This window comes from Trachemys scripta, chromosome 1, assembly GCF_013100865.1.
Source record: "Trachemys scripta elegans isolate TJP31775 chromosome 1, CAS_Tse_1.0, whole genome shotgun sequence".
Lineage (NCBI taxonomy): Eukaryota > Metazoa > Chordata > Testudines > Emydidae > Trachemys > Trachemys scripta.
This window is the reverse complement of record NC_048298.1, coordinates 336,747,088-336,768,800: the sequence shown is the minus strand read 5'-3', so window position 1 is coordinate 336,768,800 and position 21,713 is coordinate 336,747,088. Positions and strand designations below refer to the sequence as shown.

At 53.3% G+C, this 21,713-nt stretch overlaps 1 protein-coding gene across 3 annotated transcripts in view; it reads left to right on the top strand.

Annotated features, from left to right (window-relative positions):
- STARD10 (StAR related lipid transfer domain containing 10) overlaps positions 1–21,713 on the top strand; it is a 44,915-nt gene that overhangs the window by 12,786 nt on the left and 10,416 nt on the right. The window contains exon 1 of one of the 3 annotated variants that reach the window (XM_034759221.1): positions 18,936–19,231. The exons of 1 other annotated variant lie outside the window; for it this stretch is intronic. The gene's annotated coding sequence lies outside the window, so the exon portion shown is untranslated. Of the gene's footprint in view, positions 1–18,935; positions 19,232–21,438; positions 21,523–21,713 lie in introns of those variants that run through there. One more of the 3 variants, XM_034759223.1, reaches the window with a different exon arrangement.

Genomic DNA, 21,713 nt, shown 5'->3' with positions numbered 1-21,713 from the left:
GTGATATTCCCACGCTGGCATGGCATTAATATCGCTCAGGCTCTGCCCTGCGCTAGCACAGTCATGTGAGAATCTCAGATGTTAGCAACTGAAGACTTGTGACCACCCTGTGATATGGCTGCTCTTGGTGGCCTTAGCTTACAGCTGGGGAAACTGAGGCAGGGAGCATCTGTGACTTTTCCAAGGTTCTACAGGGAGTCTGTGGCGGAGCTGGGGGATTGAACCTGTGTCTGGGTACAGGGATTGAACCAAGCTGTGACATCTCCCAGCTCTTTGCCTTAACCCCAAGATCTGCCTCGCCTCCTTTCATCTACTGCTCATTGGGGTGGGAACGAATTGGAGTCTTGTGGGGTTCTGGTTGCACCCACGAGAACGGAGCCTGTGACTTTGGCCCCTGGTGGTGGGGGCTGGCATGCTCCAGTGGCCAGGCTACTGGCCTGGGACTGGGAGACCTGGGGTCTGTTCCCAGCTCAGCTGCTGGCCTGCTGGGTGACCTCAGGCCGGTCACGTCCCTTCTCTGTGCCTCGGTTTCCTCCTACCACCCTCATCTACTTAGAACGTGAGCTCTGTGGGGCAGGGGCTCGCTGCTGTGTAGACGCACCCTCGGAGCGGAGGTCAGAGGTGAGACCGCAGCACATGTAGCGGTACCGGCGCTAGCTTTGATCTAGCTGGCACCGGTACCAACGGCAGCAAAGCCGGGGGATAACGAAGTACCCCAGGGGCTGGGTGGGCTTGGACCATCCGTGCTGCCACCGTCTCACCACTCTTGGTATTCACACTACCTAGGTGAAAGCCAGCTCGGTGTACTGGTGCTTGCTGCAACGGCCCCTCGAATTGCAGTGTAGAGATACCCAGAGTGGGCAGCGCCCAGCACGCCCAGGCCCTGATCTCAGTTGGGTGCTACTATAATACACAGAATAACAATGGCAATCTGCCCTACCTCACTGGCTCTACTCCGCTACCGTATTCCCCTCTCTTTCTTCTCCCCTCCTCCGCCTGGTGTCACAGCGCAAGAGTCAATATTGATTCAAGGCCGCAGAATGCAGCGAGACCCGAGAGACTTCCCGGACCTGCTGACGGCTCAGCCCCTGCCCAGCCCAGATCCGTGTGCCGTTCCCACCAGGTGATGTGGGACTGGCCCAGCTGTTGTTGAGGCTCAAGATGCTGGCTTGGTCGCCTGAGGGTGTGGAGATACTGACAGTCATCCCCGGGCAGTCTCCTTCCTCCCCTCTCGCTGGAGGGAGCTGACTCACCCGCAGCGACCATTCCAGTCGGACCGGTTCTGGCCAGCGTGTGACACGTAGGCATAGACACAGGTGCTTCGAGTCAGCCGATCCCTTTGTGCCAAGTACACCACGCGCTAGGACTCTAGTGTCTAATGTGCATCATCGGGAGGGAGTGCTATCTAGTGGCTAGAGCTGTGGGCTGGGAGCTAGTGATCCTGGGTGCCAGCCCCTGCTCTGCCACAGATTCATTGTGTGAGCTTGGGCAGCTTGCTGTGCCAACCTGTGCCTCAGTTTACCAATCTGTCAACATTCAACTCAGAGGGAGGTTATGGAAAGCAACATGTCTAGTGGCTAAAATACTGCATTGGGAGTCAGGAGAACTGAGTTCTCTTCCTGTCTCTGCCACTGACTCTGTGTGAACTTGGGCAAGTCATGTTCTCGCTCCCTGCCTCAGTTTCCCCACAACCCTTTGTCTTGCCTGCTGAGCTTGGAAACTCTTCAAGGCAGGGACCGTCTGTCTGAGCATGCATCTGAGAAGCATCCAGCACTGATCTCAGAGGGGTCCCTAGGTGCTCTCGAAATACAGGTAATTAATAAGCATAGTGATGTGCTCAGAGATCCTCCGATGAGAGCCGCTGTAGATGTACAAAATCACATTATTAGGGAGAGGCTCCAGCTTGTCCATCCCTCGGGCCAGCACAGGATTGGTTTCTCCAGCCTACAATATAACTTGCAGGTGGTGCATGGACACTACTGCCCATCCTGCTGACCAGTACGGTCTCCGTGCTCCCCTGTCGGTTTGTCTGTGTCCAACCGTTGTCTTCGACTGCAAGCTGCTTGGGGCAGGGACTGTCTTTGTTCTGTGTTTGTGCAGCGCCCGGCACAGTGGGGCTAATAGGCGCGACAGTGATACCAATAATGAATGATAGGACTTGGTGTAATGGGGTTTCCACCCTTCCCGCTGGGCAGGTGATTCTGAGAGCGGCTAGATCTGCTAGTCCCTGATCGTTAACTCAAACTGGCCTTTTGCTTCATTTCCTCCTCATGCTCGTCCTGGGCACTTAGATCAGCTGCAGACGAGGAAATGCCGACGCGTGTTTTAAGACTGAGCACTAATCCCTCTATCCCGCGGGGTGCCTGGCCTGCTCCCCTACCTCCTAGCCAGGCCATGTTCCCAGGAGCAGCTTCCAAATCTGCCTGCTTTCCCGTATATCCCTCCATGACCCCCCCCCCCACACACACACATTCTGCCCCAGAGCTGACCGAAGTTCCCTCTAAGCCGCATGGCCATGCAGCAGGCTATCAAGGGCCGCGCAGGCACACAGCCACAGGGCCTGGACTGGAGAGGCGCCTCTCCCCTAGCCTCGCTGCAGCAGCAAGAGAGGGCTGTGGGAGTCTTCTGTCCCTGGGGCAGCCTGCACCCCCAAGCCCCTCATTCCTGGCCCCACCCCAGAGCCCTCACCCCCTCACCCCTGAGCCCCTTCCCAAACTCTGAACCTCTCAGCCCCACCCTGCCACACAGCCTGCACCCCCAGCCAGAGCCCTCACCCCCTTGCACCCCAACCCTCTGCCCCAGCCCTGAGCCCCCTCCCCCACTCTGAACCCCTCGGCCCCACCCCTGCCACACATCACCTCCATATTGGTGTGCATAACAAAATTTATTCCGCACATAGATGTAAAAAATGAGAGGGAACGTTGGCGCTGTCCCTTTCTCAAACCATTTCCCCTGCTCCACGCTCAAATTCAGCTGTACCCCCCCCCACACACACCCCCATTGCTGCTGCCTGTCTCCTCCTGTTCTCTGTCCCGGGGACCCCAGCTCCTCCTGCACCAGCTGCTGTGCTGTTCCCCGGGCTCCCCTCCCCAGCCTGTGACAGCTCCAGGGCTCTGCTCTCTCCCTGTCCCGGCCCCAGCTCTGTCCCTAGCTCCCCCTCCGCTACTGAGTAACGTTCTAGGTGAAATGCCTTTTCCGTTCCTCATCAAATACAGATGCACATGTCTTCTCTCCGGCACAGTCACCCTTGAGGGCCACAGTTGAGCTTCCCCAAGGACCACAGGCTGGACGCCTCCTGAGCTGTGCGTTTGCCTGCGAATGAAACCCCAAGTCCAGGGGGCAGTGAAGTCCGGGGGAACGAACACGTGGGTCGGCGTCAGGCAGATCTGGCTTTGGTTCTTGGCTGACACTAAGTGACTTGCCCAAAGCCACCATCAATCAGTCAATCTGTGCCTCAATGTCCCTGTCTGTGAAATGGGTTTAATAGCCCCTCCTGGGTCCCCAGAGAGGGATGGGGTGTGAGGGTTATTGTCCTTGGAAGCCAGAAGGAAAACAGATGCTGAGCCCCGGGGAAAAAGGAGAGAGAGGGGACACTGCTGGTCCAGGGGCCCAAACCCCAAACTCAGCCTGACACCCCAGACTGGGTGGATCTTGCTTTCTTCTGAAGGATTGGTCCCTCCTTCCCATGTGTGTAGCTTGTCCCAGCGGCGAGCTGTACACACGGTTCCCCGCGTTGGATCCCGTGAAACAGCTCGTACCCTCTTCTCTTTCGGGGAATGTGGCGTTTAGGTTAGTTCCACACACTTCTCTCCTCCCCTCTCTCTTCCCTACCCCACACTACACCTCTGATTTGCTGGGGGGAGGCGGATTTTGGAAGTGCTCAGCACTGGCGTGAGTCAGTGACAAGTCTACCAAAGGGAACGGAGTTCGCTCAGCGACCCAGGAAGCGCGATATAAATACTCAGTGATGCTGGGTTCTCCTGCCTCGCTAGTGCTTCTTCATCGCTCGCAGCAGCAGCGTCCGTGTTTGGTTCTGGCGCAGGGCGTACGCCGTTGATCCGGGAGTGCTCCGTTCCGGTGCAGAACCTGGTTCGCCGTGTCCCAGCTGGTTTGGCCAGTGTGAGGTAACAAGCCCGAGGCACGTGTACATACAGCCCTGGGCCAGGCAACCTGTGTTCCAGTCCCGCTCCTTGTGCTGGCTCCCGGTGTGTCCTGGGGCGCCTCACCTCTTTGTGCCGTTGTCTCCGTATTTATCTGGCCTCTCACCGTAGTATCTGATCTCTTCATAATCTGCCTCGGCGTGGAGGGTGGACTAAAAGACCTCTTCCAGCTCTACACTTCTCTGATTCCATTCCTTGTCACAACACCCCTATGGGGCAGGGCTGTTATCCCCATTATATGGATGGGGAAACTGAGGCACAGAGCGGCCAAGTGTCTGACCCAAGTCTGGCAGATCGGGGACTTGAACATAGGTCTCAGCTAGTGTCCTGAGCATCCTTCTTGCCTTCATTACTCCTTCTGTAAAACAGAGCCGATAATGCCGCCTGCCCATGGACTGGCCGACCCCCTGTGATGTAAATGCCAAGTGTTGCTGCTGACTTCTGGCTGGGTTTCAGGCGAGGATCCTCGCCCTAGCGTAGCTCACGCAGCTCGGTTAGAGCCTGTGCTCCGGGTTTAATTCAGTGCTGGCAGACACGCTGCGTAGCCCATGAGTGCCAGGTGATACCTGCTAGACTTGGACTGGGATGGGAACGGGCATCACCTGTGTGTCTGCCCGAAACGTAGCCCCCCTCCGCTAGTTCTGGGTGTGCCAGGAGACTGCCGCTTCCTCTCCCAGCCTGACGCTGCTGCAGATCTTGTCGCTTTGCTTTGCACCCGTTGGTAGGTGACGCTCCAGGCGGAAGTGACTGTTACGACCTATTTGGGTTTATCATCATTTGTGTATTGCAGTAGCACCTAGGAGCCCTCATATCTCTCTCTCTCATATAGACACACCCCCACCCATTGTGCTAGGAGCTGCACAAACCGCCAACAACGACTTCTGCTTTAGTGGGCTGTAGTGGATTGGACCCTGGAAGGGGAACTAGGGGATCCCTGACGTGGTGTCTGACCCAGGGTTAGCTACTTCCCTTCTGTCTGTCTGGCTTATTCAGGCTGTAAGCTGTAGGGACAGAGACTGTCTCTCACCATGTGCTGGATCAGGGCCCCATTTTCCCATACTGGGGACTGTGAGATGCTACCTGACTATTTGCTGCGTGTGAGGCTCCTCTGAGTGGGGAAATAACTGCCCTGATTCCGAGATCTCTGCTCGCTTGTTGCATCCTGTGCAAGCAGCAGTGGATTTGGATGGTCCCTGGCTTGGGGTTTTGAATGGCTCGCCCTGGGCCAGGGTCCCCTCCCCTTGAATGGCTGGCTGGGATCCTACTGCCTAGGAGAGCCGAGAGCAGTTCCCTGCCCCGGGCCGGAGTCCGGCTCCTCTTTCCACTTCATTGCTGCAGTCCGTGAGTGGTGCGTGCACTTTGCGCTAAACCCCGTTTGTTTCCGGGGCAGCAGTAAGCCCTAGTGGTTAGGGCTCCAGACGGCTGCGCAGAAGAGCGGAGCTAGTGTCTGTCGGCCCTGGAGGGTCAGGCTAGCGGCGTTCTTGGCCTCTCCTGGAGGGAGCCCTACGTGTCCCGCTGATTCAGAGCCGGCTCCACTGACATCTGTAGGAGCTGGAGTAGCCCTTGAGGAAGCTCTGAAATTCTCTGGGAGTCCCATGCAAAGCAGAGGTGGGTTGGATAAGGCCTTAGGGCTTCCCCTTTTGGGGGTGCAGTGGGGTCCACCTGAGCCCCCATTTTCAGGGGAAACTGACTGCAGATCCTTTGGGGACAAGGGTCCCTGTTCTGATCCGCCAGGGCTAGTTAGACTCAGAAACTTACCACCACCTGCAGGGAAGGGGGATTCTAGGAGTAGTGCGCCCCTTGACCATCGCGGTTCATCACCGTTCTATCACCAGTCTCCTGTCTTTCAGGCCACAGGGGGTCTCTTCCCCCCCCATACCTCACTGTTTCTCTCCCAGGTGTGCCCCCTTTGGGATGTGTTAAAGTGTCAACATGGGATGCCCTAAAGTAACTGCCCACAAAGCATTTCATACAAACTATATACCGTTCCAGGGACTGCTTCAGCCATGCTGAAATGCAGCCACTTCTGGGCTGGAACGCAGCAGCTGTTTTTAACAGTGCTCAGCATCACCGCATAAGGAAGTTCAGAACAGGAAGGGGAGAAGTCTGTGCATCCGATTGCCATGTTGAGTCAGGCTGCTATTACCTGTGTTGGAATGCGCTCAAGATGCAAATGTTTCCTCGGTGTGTAAGAACAGCATTTGGCATGATCGCGTCCTATTCCTGTTACTGAATTTCATCTTGCCGCTCTCCAGTGCATGCAGGGCCGCCTTCCCCCTCTGCTCCCTGCCACTTCATGCAAACTTCCCCACCCTGCTATCACGATCCAAGCCCCCTCGGCATGACTCCAAATTCAGTTCTCCCAGTGCATTTCAACCCTATTCTGCAAAAGTCGCTGCTAGCCCAGTTCTCAGACGCCCCGCAGCTCTGCTGATGCACCTCACACTTGACTCGCAGCCCCCCCGGCTGGTGTAGTCCTGCCCACCCCTCACCTGCTACTCTAGCCCTCCTCGTGCAAAATGGCTTTGTCCAGAAGACCAATATCTATTGGGGATTAAGAGGAAGCCACCATAGGCGGCGAGTTATATGGGCCCATGATGCCGGTGCTCCACTAATATTCAGGAAGGTGGGCCCGGCTCCTCCAATGTTTGGGCTTATATTTTCGGAGCCATCCCATCCATAGGACAGACCGGGGCAATCACCCTGGGCCCGGTGCTTTGGGGGGCCCCATGCTTCAGGGAGACACAGGGCCCGGGGCAGCCTGGGAGGTTAGCGGGGGGGCCTGGCACCAGCAGCAGCGAGCAGCTCCGTTCTGCCCCACTCCCACTCCCACTCCATCCCTTCCCCCAAGCCCCCGCCCTGCTCTACCCCTGCTCCGCCCCCACCCTGCCTCTTTCCAGATTCCGCCCCCCTCCCATGAGTGACACCGGGAGCTGATGGGGCGGGCTGGCACCAGGTCGCTTGCTATTGCCAGCACCAGACCCCCGGCTAATCCCCCCCAAGCCGCCCTGAACCCCATGTCCACCTGAAACGTGGGGCCTGGGGCGGTTGCCCCAGTCCGTCCTATGGACGGGGGACGGCTCTACTTGGACCTGTTCTGAGCACCACCAAAAATTATACAACCTGGCGCCCTCAAGCCGCTTGTTCTCTTGCCATGTGAGCAGAGCTGGGATTTTGAGTTCTGGCCTATAGAGTAGAAAGGCCAGTTCCCTAACACAGTGTACCGCTGCCGGCCTCTGTTTTGGGTAAGATGGTGGGGTTTTTTTCCTTGTCAGAATCTCTCTTTGGATGATATTTTTGCTGTCATGGTTACCGCGAGTTTCTCCGAACCCCCTGTGGTGGGTGTAGGCACTCAAGTGAGTGCCTACACCATCTCCCAGAGATTCATGCTGTAGGAACGGACAGTGAGCTCACTGCCGCCGGTGCAGCATTTGCTGTCAAAATGAGCCCCTGCCTTGCACCGGCTTTAGGAGGGGGCAGGAACCGGTTCTGGCTGCGTGCTCGTGCTGGTGGTGAGCGCTGTTTGTGATCACACGAGGCCTGATCCGGACCACAGCCCCATTGCGCTCGGTGCTGTATGGACATGATGGAAAAAATTGTTTCCCTGCAGCCCTCTTGGTGGAGAGCGTCGATCCAGCATGTGGTGTTTGCAGGGGATACTGGTGAATGCCGATGGGGGGGGGGGGAGAGATGGGGTGGAGCTTATTACAGCCAGTGCCCACCGCCCTGGACTCCTGTGGGTGGTGGATTCACTGAGCCGCTGGGGAGAGAAGCTGCAGCCGACCGGCGTGACCCCCAGTCATCCTAGACAGGAAAAGCAAATAGCAAGGGACTGAGAGCAGGGGCCTGGCCTGGATTCCCTTTCCTTAGCTCCCGACCTTTTGAGCTTTCTTCCTACCGTGCCAAAGCTGATGAGTAACTGGCCCAGTCCAGTTGCCTCATGATGCCACGTTCTATTACCACATGACTGCTGGGGTCAGGGCTGAGAATTTCTCTGGGACACTGGGGCAGCACCACGAGCTGGTTCTCCTCCCTGCTAGCTTGGAGGGGGAGGATCTGATATGGGAAGAGGAACGGGGTGAGGGGGTGGCTTTGTTATACCAATAAAAAGTAACAGGATCTTAAAGGGGACAAGATAAAGATGCCACATTTATTATGATAACAATTTGATTTATGACCAATAACTAATATCTTAATCCTTATACACACACACATCAGATGTTCTGCAGCTGCTGCATAGTTACCAGTCCTGCTTGGGTTCGTAGCTTGTGGCGGTTAACTGGCCAGGAAAGCCGGGCACAAGGACGAGCTGGGTCTCTGTTGGGCATGCACCGATGCCCTTCCATGTTGGCAGCAGAATGTTACCCTCCTCCAAAGTTTTCCATCTCACCCATCCTTTTTGTAGGCTTTAGTTTGAATCCAGAGTCTATAGGTCTTGCTGTGTCACGCTGCCTCCAGGTTTGGTGATTGATCACCCGTCAATTGCAGACATGACTTTCAGACTGGGACCGGGCTTTGATCTTCCTTTTATTGTACCTTTTCTTTTTAGGGTGGATTCTTCCTACTTTGTTAGGGCTCTTGTCTGCATCTTCAGCCATTGGTGTTTGAACTCTATTTAATCAGGACAGGTTGGGGCTGGAGGTCGATTCCATCATCCATACATACCTCATTCACACATCTAAACTAATAAGATTACAGCAGGGTTTGCAAAAATGAAGGTTGCAGCAAGCCCTTAGAAAATGGAGTAAGCGTTTTAAAATGGGGTTTGAATTACAATATGGCAAACAGTGAACAGAAGTTACACTGTAGGCAAGTGTAATAAATGGTGAACAGAAATTACAATACTGAAACAGTGCAAGTCTTAGTGATTTAAGCAGGAATTGGATTGATAGTGAAACTTACAAAGGCAGCTGACTGAACAGCTATGGCTCTTAACAAGCATCTTAATTATTAATTAGCCAGTTATTGGGGTAACCGGTTTTATAAATGAATATTGTTTCATTCATAAAACTTTACTTATGAAGTTACATTAATAAAGTGAACAATTAAAAACAATTTCATTCATCAGTTCTACAGCTTCTGGACGATGCTTGCCTCTGTCCCTCAGAATATTAGGACTGTAATGTTGCCTTGCAAGGCAACTGTTGATATAACCCAACACGCTGAACTCCAAGACCCCAGTGTGACTCATCAAACCAAGCCAGCTGGCCCCTGTTAGGAAGGCAGTGGGCAGGGGTCATTCTCGGCATTTGAAAGACGGGGGATCTGGGACCTACAGAGCTGAAGGGACTGACTTGAGCACTGGATTCAGCACCGGCCCGGGGGTTGAGCTCTGGGTTTTCTTCCCAGCCCCTCAGTTTATTTCTGTTGTGAGCCTGGGGCTAGCTGCCGATAGAGGTCTGCCTACAGCTACGGAAAGGCCCAGGTGCCGCTGTGGGAAAAGTGGCACCTTCTGGCTCGCTAGACCTGCCGTCGCATGTGCGACGGATGTGATGACAAAAAGATATTCATCTCGCAGAGCCAATGCAGCCGCGGGGGAGGGAGCTGCTCCCACGTTGTCAGAAGACCCTGGGTAATACTCTACTATTCTAGAATGTCGCTCGGTGTGTTGCTCTGAAGCCTAAAACGTCTGAGTCGGTGTGAGAGAAGGGACCCGGCTACAGGCCTAGCTGAGAGCTCCTTCAGTTCAGGATATCTCCAGGCTGACCCATCACTGGGATTCATGGTCTATTACCATCCAGTTTTTACATCCTCAGCCATTTTGACTTAGTGGATTACCCCTGTGTGGTGTACGGCTCCAGTGATCTACGTCTCTATGCCAGGCTGAGAGACCGAGTCGGTTGTGATATCACAGGTAACTCAGCCAATCCCCACCCTTTACTCTACAGCCAATTTGCATGCAACCATTTCATTGGTTATATGAGACTGCCCAACTGCCACCTGACCAAATCAACACAAGGAGAGGTGCACAACCCCCTTGGGCGCAAATCAATACAACCAGCCCACACCATAACCCCAGATACACAGCCACTCACTGCAATGCTCACTCCTCTGTACAAATCCAAACGACCCACCCACACCACACAACCAGCGCACACCATAACCCCAAACATCACTCTGAAGCCAGGAATGTCTGAGGCAGCATGAAGCGATGGAAACCGCTCCAACCACGGTTGAGAGCTCTTTTTATTTAGAATGTGACCAGGTTCAATCATCACTGGGATTTGCAATCCATTACCATCCAGTGTTTTCAGTGCTCGGACATTGTTGGCTTCCTTACACATGTAACTTTGCAAACTGCACCCATATGAAAGCGCAGGCTTCCCACTACTAGCGATTAGCGAGGTGCATCTTTGTTGTCAGGGAGGCCACAGGCCAACTTGACTCGAGAGATGCCAGGGTGTTTGCAGCGACGGCTGTAAGGAAAACTGCATCTCTTGACTCGTGATCTGATCGGATTTGTTCTGGGAGCTGGTAAAATGGAGCCCCACAAAGCCCTTTTTACAAAGCCCTTTTCAGAGTAGACCCGGAGAGAGCAGCCTGTTGGTGGAGCTTGGTTGGGTGTTCCTGCTAGCCCTCTGCTCGGTCTGTTAGCACAGGCTGCCTTTACGGGAGTTTAGTGTGTGCGTGTGTGTGTGAGAAAAATTCTAAAGGCAAATTTTTGAGCAAACGTAGCTGTTTTAATTCTTGTCTTTCTCGCCCCACTTTCTTCACTACGGAAAATGTCCCAGCTCCTGAAACTTCCCAGAAATCCCCCAAGATGTCACAGGGAGAGGAAATTGTATGAAACAAAATGCTGGGTGGGTTGGCTGGTTTGGGTGGGTTTGTTTTTTGTGGGGTGGTGTTTGGGGTGACTATGAATTTTTTTCCCCACCCAATCTTTTTTTTTTTTTTTTTTTGCGCAGTTCTGAGCCAAGCTGGGAGGGTTTGGCCGGGGTGGGAACAGGGATGTTAAGACACTCCCCCCCTCCCCCCACCTATCCAACCAGGCCTAGTAATCCCTCTAAAAGCTCTGCATGGGTCTGTTTCCATTCACCCAGGATGCTCTGAGGGGAGAGCAGTAAAGAGCAGTCAAATCTTGATTCCACCTCTGAAAACGGCTTCCCAGCACGATCCGGGAGCCTCGGACCGTGACGAGAGGAGCCAGCTATTCCATCGCCGGGGGCTGGCGATTGGCAGATTGGGGTTGCAGACAGGGCCGGCTCCAGGCACCAGCTTAACAAGCAGGTGCTTGGGGCGGCCAAGGGAGAGGGGCGGCACCTGTGGCAATTCGGGGGCGGCAGGTCCCTCACTCCCTCTAGGAGCGAAGGCCCTGCCGCTGAACTGCCGCCGCCGATCGCAGCTTTTTTTTTTTTTTTCTTTTTTTCCCAATTGCCGCCGCCGATCGCTATTGTGATCGCGGCTTTTTTTTGTTGCTTGGGGCAGCAGAAATGCTGGAGCCTTCCCTGGTTGCAGAGGTTTGTCTGATCAGCTGGTCTGGGAGATTCTTCCCTGTAGCAGTATTGCCCTCTGCTGGTTGGAAGGCGTAGCACAAACGGGCCCCAGCTGTGATGCCGTGTGAAATTTGTAAGCCACATAATGGCCTGTCAGGTGCGTTTCTGGTCTGATAAGTGACTCTAAAAATGGCCCCGTTCTGGCTCAGCATCTCCTGCTCCCTAGGGGTCTTGGGCTTCCGCCTGCTGACTCATCCCGCCTGTTCGCAGCGCTGGCTCTGCAGGGCTATTATTGGGATGACGAGCTGGAGTCTGTGGTGCATCATGCAGCAGAGCTGTGCTGGAAAGGTTCCATTGCTGGCGTTCATGTAGAAAGGCCCTAGAGATGGTTGAGGATTGGTGCTAGCGGTTAGAAAAATCACTTCTTTAGTTGGGGAAGGGGAGTGCGGGCCTGGGGTTGCTGTGAGAGATGCGATGCCTGGTGCTGCCGACGCCAGATTCATGAGCTGGGCCCCCCAAAGTTACGAAGGTGGCTTTAAAATCAGGAGACTTTAAACCAAACCGAACATTTCTAAGTTTTCTCTGCCGCCCCAAAGGCCAGGGAGGGCTTTAGCTTTCATTGGACAATAGTGTGAGATTCTGGCCTATCCCCCTGGCTTTGGGAGCTGGGGCTTTAGCAAAGCCACCAAATATCTCACAGCTCCAGAAACAATCGTGAGAATTGGCCACCCTGAACATAGCAGCTCAACGGGGCATCCTTGTGGCCCCTTTCCTGGCTGGAACTGCACCAAGTGAGGAAGTCTGTGCCAAGGGGGGCTCGTAACTCTTCAGTGCCCACCACCCAATCCCAGTATGGGAGGCAGGACGTACTTTGGGTATGGGTGACGTGGGTTCGATTCCTGGCTCAGAAGAGCCCTGTGGACCAGGGTTCAAGACCCACAATCCCTAAATAGGGATACAAGTGAGACCTGGTACCATGGATTCTCCAGCAGCCCTTTCAGGAAGACTGTCTGGGGCAAGAGAAATGTCGTCTGGATCAGAGACAGACCAGCTCCTGCCCAGAGAGAGCGTGGACTGGCAGCAGCAGAGTTCGACCAAGGGTGCACATGACACGGTAGGAGCCTGGGACGCCGGTTCCAGCATCTGCAGAATAGCAAAGGAAACAGGAGGGGATAGAGGATGGAGGAACTCTCCGGGAGAGTGGAAGACTGTGAGCGGTTGGGTTTGTAGAGACAGTCGGTTATGGGAACAAAGGGAGGAAACCAGGGTGGTCTTGCAACCTTCCTATCCGGCTACTGTAGCCTTTTCACCTCTGCCTCCTGCTGAGCCGACGCAGGTAGATGTGGGCCGTCTCCGGCTCGCCTCCACGGAAAAGAAACGCCACAGCCAGCACCATCTCCGCTTGTACTGCCGCGAGCCAGGGCACTTCATCTCTGCCTGCCCCGTACGAACTCCAGGGCATCAGGGAAAAGGCACCTCCAGACTGGAACACCTCCAGAGCCCTGCCTGAAGTCTCCCCGCTTGCAGGCGTCAGTCCAATTGCACATACCAGGGGCGTCCCTGCAAAATCCCATCCTGACCGCTTCATAGATGCTGTGGCTGCCCGGATCCTGCAGGTTCCCGTGCAACACAAGGCCGCTCCTGACTTTATAGGGGCTATTGACAGTTCCCCTTTCTCTTCTGGTCCAGTAATGGAGGAAACGGCTCCCCTGGAGGCCGTGATTCAGGAGCACGGAGAAATGTTACCGTTTGGTGTGATCCATTCTCCGCTTTCCGCTGCTTCCTGGCTGACCCTACCCAACCCGCTCCCAGAGCCTTCCAGTGACGTCCCCTCGGAACTCCCCTCAGGTGACCAAGACTACGCCGATGTTTTTGGAAAAGAAGAATGCAGAACACTACCTCCACGCTGGGACTGTGACCTGCCCAATAGAGCTGCAGCCCAATGCAAAAATACCATTTGGACAAATTCGTGCCCTGTCTGAGCCCAAGCTGACAGCGCTCCCAAGAAAACTTCCAGAAGAACCTGTCCCGAGGGCTTATCTGCAAGTCGACCTCGCTGGCTGGCGCACCAGTCCTTTCCGTCGAGAAGAAAGATGGCAGTCTCCAACTCTGCGTCGACCCAGATAGCTATCAGGAATTGTTACCCGCTACCCCTGAGTCCCGAGTTGCTGGATTGCGTGAGAGCAGGGGGTTGTATAGTGGGCTGGCTGAGAACTGTTGAACCAAACAGTAAACCCTGGATATGATGGAAACCACTTCTAGGCAGGGGATGCGGCGGCCCCCCCAGTTTCAGCACCTGTGCGTGAGAGCTGCCCAGGAGGGGTGTGGGTTACACCTGCTCCTGCACTTGTGCAAACGTTCCATAGGAGTGACGCCGAAAAGCCTGGTGCCCCCGTCGCCCTGAGGGCCCCCCTTGGGGAGAGGGTGATGTCAGGGACTGTGGGAGCTACGCGGTCCCAACCTGTTAGCAGCTGAGCTCTAACTGAGGACTCCCGTCCTGGGATCTGACTAGTCCCCAGCCTCTATTTATCCCAAGTACAGGAACAGGAAGTTGTCCATGCAACTGGGTTCTCTCTGCTCAGGACTGCTTTCCCTTGGTCACCTGCTCCCGCTGATCCCCTGGTAACCTGCTTCCTGACACCTGACTCTCCGTTTTGCCCTCTGGCCTCCTGGTATCTGACCCAGCCTGACTCCTCTGATCACGGGTCAGACCGCCAATGCCAGGCTCTTCGCTCCAGCCTATGGGGGAAGGATGTTCTCTCTGCTCATTTTTAGATCGTGTAATTTTTTTATCTGGAGTGTGCTAACCAGGAGACAATGGCCAGGGCTACTGCTCAAGGCTTGCTCAGATCTGCACTCCGGCTAGGCTCAGGAAGGAATTCTGCCTAGGACTCACTGCCCAATTAAGTACATTATCAAAGTTTTATATCCTCCTCTGAACCATCTACCTTGGCCACTGTCCAAGCCAGGATAGGGGACTAGCTGGACTGTGCCCTGGTCCGTTGCAATGAGGTCTGTGTTTTAGGTACATCCTCACAATTTTAGTGGGTCCTTGTCTGCAAAACTTGTTAACAAATGATATTCTCTCCTTCCCTCACCCCCTTGCAACACCAGCCGCATATGGCACTCTACTTCCTGCCCTAACCTGTTGAGTGGTTATGTCCTGCTAAACAGCTGCCACGTTCCACCACAGAGGTGGCTGCATTTGCGTGGAATGTGTAGAGTAATATAACATACTCGGTATGTGTTGGTAAGCTGCTTTTGTTGTCCCTCTGTACTGAGAGGAAGGAATCTACGTTCCTGTGATCTGCATGGCTGGCCCTGCATCTTTGCAAAGCCAGTTCTTGGAAGGAGAAACGAGGCTGTTTGAACAGCTCTACCCGAACAAAGCCAGGTTCCATGTGGAGAGCTGGCACCGGGCCTGGCCTCACCTGGAAACAAAGGCTCTCCATACAAAATGTCTGGAAACCTGACAAGGGCACTCGAGAACCTTCTCTTCAGAGCACAGGCTGGTAATGGGATCTGGAGCCTTTTACCTATCGCTCGCCAGTTTCAATCCAGCTCCGGCTAGCACTGCCTGCAAGCTGCGACTAACAGCTGTTTTGCAGCCCCTGTGTGACCCAGGTTGGTGGATTCTCTCAGTCCAGTTCCTAGTGGTCAGGGGATGTCTAATCACAAAACCTTTGGCCACTACGTGAGCTCCTTGCTAGCGACAGCAGCAGCGGCCAAGGTCCCGGAGACGCTTGGGCTGGAACGGGCTTGTGGACAGGGTGGCGGAAGCTGGCTCTGCCCTGGCCTGGCCCTGCGCTGTGAAAAGCGGCCTCCCGTCTCAGAGGTGACAGGCTGGTTCTTTCCTATCCAGTTGATCTGTCCCATCCTGGGGTGTCTGAGCACCATATCCCCTGCTCCAAAGACGCCTGGGCTTTCCAGGCCCTTCAGGCTGTCTTGCCACCCTTGGGGAAGAGATTGGTGTGACGGCAGTGGGCATTTCTCTGCTCTCCTGGGGAGTGAGCCCCTCTGTTGCACCCCAGCAGGGCAGGAGCTGGGACTTCCAGGGACCAGGTCTGGGATCTGAACTCTGCATTAGCAGCAGGTTAAATCTCCTGTCTAGGTTTGCAAATTACAATCCACGACCACCAACAGACTGACAGCCACTGGGAACTTCCCAGCAAGAGCAGGGATTGAAATCAGACCCTCCTGCCCTGAAAGCCCAGCCCCCTGCCACTGGAGCGAACGGAGAATCTCCATTAGCCGCCATCTGTATAGGGTCAATGACACACAGTTCAAACTCCTTTCAGTGGGCAGCCATGTCTGTACGCCCTCGCCAGTTCATTGCATTCTGTTAATGGATTAGAAACTCCAGCACACCCAAAAAGAGCTCCCAGTGGGTTAAAACATGCTCCTTTCTCTTGCTTTAGTCTAATCACTAGCCTTGCCTGTTGTGGATAAACCTTTCTTTCTGCAGCACTGTTTTCTTTCAGTGGAGTGCCGCACACCACAGAGATCTGCGCTTCTCTGCTCACCCAGCGTGTCGTGCCCGACAACTACAGCTACAGCCTCTGCCCATGCCAGCTGCCCTCTCTAGTTTGCCTTTGGTACAGGAATCTGGTATTCCAGGCAGAGACCTGGCTGATGTCCCCTGCTGGGAAAGTGCCTGCGGCAGGCAGGGGATAATGTTGGATCCATTTTCCTGTTAACCCTTTCTTTGCCCGACATGTGATCCAGGACGACACTCGGGGCTTTGATGCCTTTGTGTGGCTGTCACTTGCTTTCTATCTGCCCTGCATCCAGCTGTGTGTTCGTCTATAAAAGGTGGCAAGCAAACGAAAACGACCCCACAGAGCCATCCTGCCGGGAGGCTCTTCAGAAGGTCGACCTAGGAGTAATCAGTGGAGGAAGGTCTGATGAGGTGATCGGTGCGTGGTGGCCGGAGAGATCTGAGTGAGACTGCCCCAGGCTCTCGCTCCCTGGACCAGCAAAGGCTGCGATGGGCACAGAGTTATTGGTATGCTCAGTTCTCAGTACCTTGCAATGCTCAACAGTGAAAGTTTGAACAGTATCGGCTGGCACTCCAAAGGAGGTGGGTTAGGGAGGTGTTAGTGGAGAAATCCAGGGACTTAGACTAGCACTGGTGTTCTTCACCTGGGGGTCACCCTCTGTGGGGTAACTCACTGTATCGCGGCAGTATGGGAGGAGGTAATGGCAAATATTCAGACTGACACCTATGTAGACAAAGAGATCTCAAAGTGCTTGACAAACCCTTGCCATAAGGATCACTGAAATGCAGCTGCTTCTGGGGTGGAACGCAGCAGCTGTTCAGCAACACCACACTACATTTTAGAGTTGGAAACTGATCTCTCGAGTGCTGTAGCTCTCGGTGCATTCCAAAATACCGAGGAAAGGCCAGGTCTATGCCTCAAAGCGCTTGCAGTCTAACTCGGGTGAGGAGGTGAACGTAGCGTGCCTAATTGAAATGACAGGGAATTTAGGCAGGGGATGTAATTGTTAGATCTGGAGTTTGGCCAGGGCCCTGGGGTTAACATCTGGCAAAAGGTGCCGGGGAGCATTGTCACCGGTGGCCCTAATCTCCGTTTTCCGTCTCATCCAAACGCTAGCCGCCCTCGTAAAAATAAATGCGGCTCTCTCTGGCGTACTTAATAGTCCTCGTTTGTGGTGTTAATAACGGGAACGAAGCTCTCCGTGTTTGTGTCTGTTTAGTGGAAGCTGCAGTGGAGATGGAGACAGCTGACTAGCTCCGATCAAAGCTGGTCGTCTTCAGGAAAGATCAAATAGCGGAATGGAAATCACTGGAAATGTATTCCGGGGAGCTGGGCTCCTTAATTAGCGGGAGCCCGGGAGGAGGACAGCAGGAGCTCGCATCAAAGCAGCTCTCCAAAGGAAGGGGCCTGGTTTGGTGCGGCTCTGCATGACACCGCAGCCCGACTGCTTATGAAATCAGCGTGAAGTTCTTTTTCTTAAAGTGCCACCTGACACCAGGGGGTGGGAGGGGTCATGAGCGCTGGGGGCATAGAATAAACCAGCCATGTGCTCCAAAGTGACACGGGGTGAAGATGGGGGGCCTGGGGCACAGTGCTGAGCTGGGAGAGGTGGCTGCTTTCGCACAACACTCGGGCTGGGGATCCACAGCCAATAACGAGTCACTGTGGACTCCATAGGATGTGGCCTTATCTTCCCCTCCAACCTGCTCCCAAGACTTTGCTATTACTGGTCTCCCCTGGGACTCGGTGTCCCATTTCCTAGCTGCCCTTGCCGTGAAGAACTCTTCTCTGTGCATGTAGCTGAATCTTTCCCTTCCTCATCAACAACTTGTTGCTGCTGATCTTGCCTTTCTAATATCCTGCTCCGCTGTGGGGAGTAGGACTTGGCACGGCCGGGGCAGCGACACGCTGTATGGAATATGGGAGCTACTTTACGATCTTGTTGGTACCGATATTGTAAAAGTGCAATGGATCAAGTGGGTCAGCAATCAGTGGAGAAGTTATAATTCCCTAACTATGATCAACAGAAAAACTTCAAAAACAGACTCCAAAGAGAGACTGCAGAGCTAGAATTGATATGCAAACTAGACACAATCAACTCCGGTTTGAATAAGGACTGGGAATGGCTGAGCCATTACAAACATTGACTCTATCTCCCCTTGTAAGTACTCTCACACCTATTATCAAACTGTCTGTACTGGCCTAGCTTGATTATCACTTCAAAAGTTTTTTTTCTCTTAATTAATTGGCCTCTCAGAGTTGGTAAGACAACTCCCACCTGTTTATGCTCTCTGTATGTGTGTATATATATCTCCTCAATATATGTTCCATTCTATATGCATCCGAAGAAGTGGGCTGTAGTCCACGAAAGCTTATGCTCTAATAAATTTGTTAGTCTCTAAGGTGCCACAAGTACTCCTGTTCTTCTTTTTGCGGATACAGACTAACACGGCTGCTACTCTGAAACCTATGATCATCTTGTTGATCTGTTTTGTCTCCCCTTCTGTATTGTGGGTTCTGGCTACGTAGGGTACAGTAGCTCTGTATTTCTCAATTTGTGCTGTGTTTCTGGGTGACACCCCATATCGATTGGCAGCTGCATCAGCACTGCCTGGCCTGTTCGATGGCCCATCAGCTGTACAATAAACCCATTGAGAGACCAGGGACTGCACCTTATGAGTCAGCAGGCCGTGTAGAGGCCTGGCTATGGACGGAACTCAAAGGCTTTTCTGTGCCAGGTTCTGCGGGGCTTGTGTTTGGGGGACAGGAAGTACAAGCCACATGGCAAAAGGAATATAAAGGGCATCTGCAGCGTCTCCATTTTCTCTTCGTTCCTGCTTCTGGTGTGACTTTGCTACAACTGAAGCTCTGAACAAAGGACTGAATGACCCATCCAAGCTGTGGGTGTGTTCCAGAGGGACTTTTAAGCCAGCAAACGCACCAATACTACTAAGAACCTGAGAGAGAGACTTTGAAGTCTCTGTATGTATGTGTAGAGCCCTGCGCGGATACACAAATGTGTATCCAAATCCAATGTGCTATCTGCAAAAAATAATCTACAGATCTCCACATCCATGGATGCAGATCTCCGTGGATTTGCAGGGCTCTACATGGGGTATGAAAAAGTGTCTCTGTGTAGGTAAGTGTGTGCATGCACTATGTGTGTGAAAGAGACTGTGTAGGGAGGTGCATGTATTGCCGCATGTGTGTGTATACCTGTGTGAATACAACTTGCAACCTAACTCTTTGACTTTTTTTTTATTCCTTTTGCTGGGCTGCGCATAAAACGATTGATGACATAAAGTGTGTGTGTGTGTATTTCATAACCAGTTGTAAAGAGTCGGGCACTCTAAAAGCAATGTATTATTTCTTAAAAAGTGTTGGTGACTAGTAATTGCAGAAGAGCCGATGGATCACACATTTCTCCCCACCTTTGTCTAGCGACATTATAAACGCTTTGTTGCCGACTCTCTCTTTTTATATGTATGTCCAGCACCTAGCACCCTGGAGCCCTGATCTTAGTTGGGGTCTCTAGGCACTAAACAATTGTAATATTAAATGATGTGGCAGTATATGTGCTAGTGCATGTCAGACATACACACGTGTATTCACGTGTACATCTGCATGTAGGAGTGGATGTCAGTTCTACAGATTTATTGATATAGATATCTGGACAGGTGCATTTCTGTGGTTGTGCTCTATGGATTTGTACTTGGGCCTCAGGAGTGGGCCTTTAATGGACCCATTGGAGCTGTGATAATGTGTGGCCCTAACGGTGGGAGGGGGGATAGAATGAGCGGGGGGTGGGGCAGGGCAGGGGTGTTTGGTTTTCTGGAATTAGAAAGTTGGCAACCCTAGCTGCTATCCGCAGAAGTGGTTTATGGATATAAAGTGAGTACCCATGGATTTGCAGGGCTCTATGTATGTGACTGTTTTAACATTTAACAACTCTCTTGTTCTTTCATTATAATAAACCTTCAGTTTTAGACACTAAAGGATTGGCTGGCAGTGTGGTATTTGGGGGAAGATCTAACCCTATACTGACCTGGTAATGTGGCTGACCCTTTGGGGTCAGAAGAACACTTTGTATATGTGAGCAGAGTTTTTTAAACAACTTCTCACTGTACTGGACCCATGTACTGACTGAGAGCCAGAGAACTGGAATACAATAAGGAGGCTGTGTGATTTCTTCTTTCAGCTTCTTGATAACTAGCGTGGGGATCAGGAGCACAGTTTGTGACCGGTTAGGGAGTTAACTTCAGTGTTACTCACCAGTTTTGGGAGTATCTGCTCTCCTTTTTGCAGCCTGCCCTGCCCTCAGCATTTCTAGTGAGGGCTGCTCCAGACACCATGGGTCACACTATCCCCTTCCAATTTCAGTGTATGATCTATATATTTTGCAAGGAACTGGATAGTGTCTGCACCACTGCCCTCTTCTGGGAAGATTCAGAACTACCCATCTGTGTGTCATATGCCCTATATAGCTAACAGCAGAAGGAGATTCCCCATTAGCTCCAAATGTGAGGGCCCTGTGACTTCTGAAGCAGGAGGACCTGACTTTCATTCCCTCTGTGGTTGTGAAGCTCTGAGTGCGGTGCACGGCATCCTGATGCACATGCAGTTCTAGCAGACTGCAGATTTGTTCCAGTGCTGTACCTGTGTGAATACCACCAGCTTTTCCATAGCAGCTGCGCCACGCTGTGAGCTGATATTTCGTCCACCTCCTGTTGCTCCGTCCTAGGTGTTTCTTTGCTTTCCAGATAACCTGCCCCCAGTTCGGTATGTTGGCTGTCCTCTAGGCAGAGGAAAGACATGTGACTCCTGGCACCGAATCACCTCTGCTCGCATGCAGCCCTGCTGTTCTAATCCTGTCATGTGGAAGCTTTCGTTCCCCATCCTGGCACAAAGCACGTTGGTTTCTCGCCTTCTGCTGGGTTGTAAAATCGCCTCCCTCCCGTGTTCCTCCGCAGCTCTGCCCCTTCAGTCTAATTGTGTGTCTGGAGTCTCTCTTATCCTCCCAAGCATCTCTCGATGGTGGCGGTGTTTATCTCTGCTTGGCTGTGCAGGTGTCAGTCCCACGCGGCATGGGATCGTCTCAAGACACCAGCTATTTTGCAGCAATCAAGTCGGAAAGAACAGCTGTGATAAACCTGGGGGCTCCGCTGGCCTCCATGGGGAGACCGCGTGGATGTGACTCTCTGTATTGGCCCGAGCATATCCCCCTTGCCTTAGCTCACCAATCTCGTGAGTTCCGTGCCGCCGCACGCTCCACGCACGCTGACCACTGTGCATCAAGCGACGCGTCGCTGTCACACCCCCATTTCAGTGGGTTTCTCCTGCTCTGTAGGAGTTTCGAGCCATCACCTGCGGGATCAAAGCGAGTGCCCACGAAGGATTGCCCCAGGTTTATCAGAGAGTCAAACCCCGACTGTAAGTAATAGCAGGGGTAGTAATCCTGGGGCAATTTTACAGCTCACTTCTTTGCCCCCTCCCTGAGCACCAGCAGGGATCTGCTCTTCGTAGCGGCTGGGGCTGGCAGATGAAAGGTTTTGGCATTCGTTGGCTGTACTAGGAGGACACGCTTCATTAGGAGCGTCCTTTTTATTTCCAGCCGTCTAATC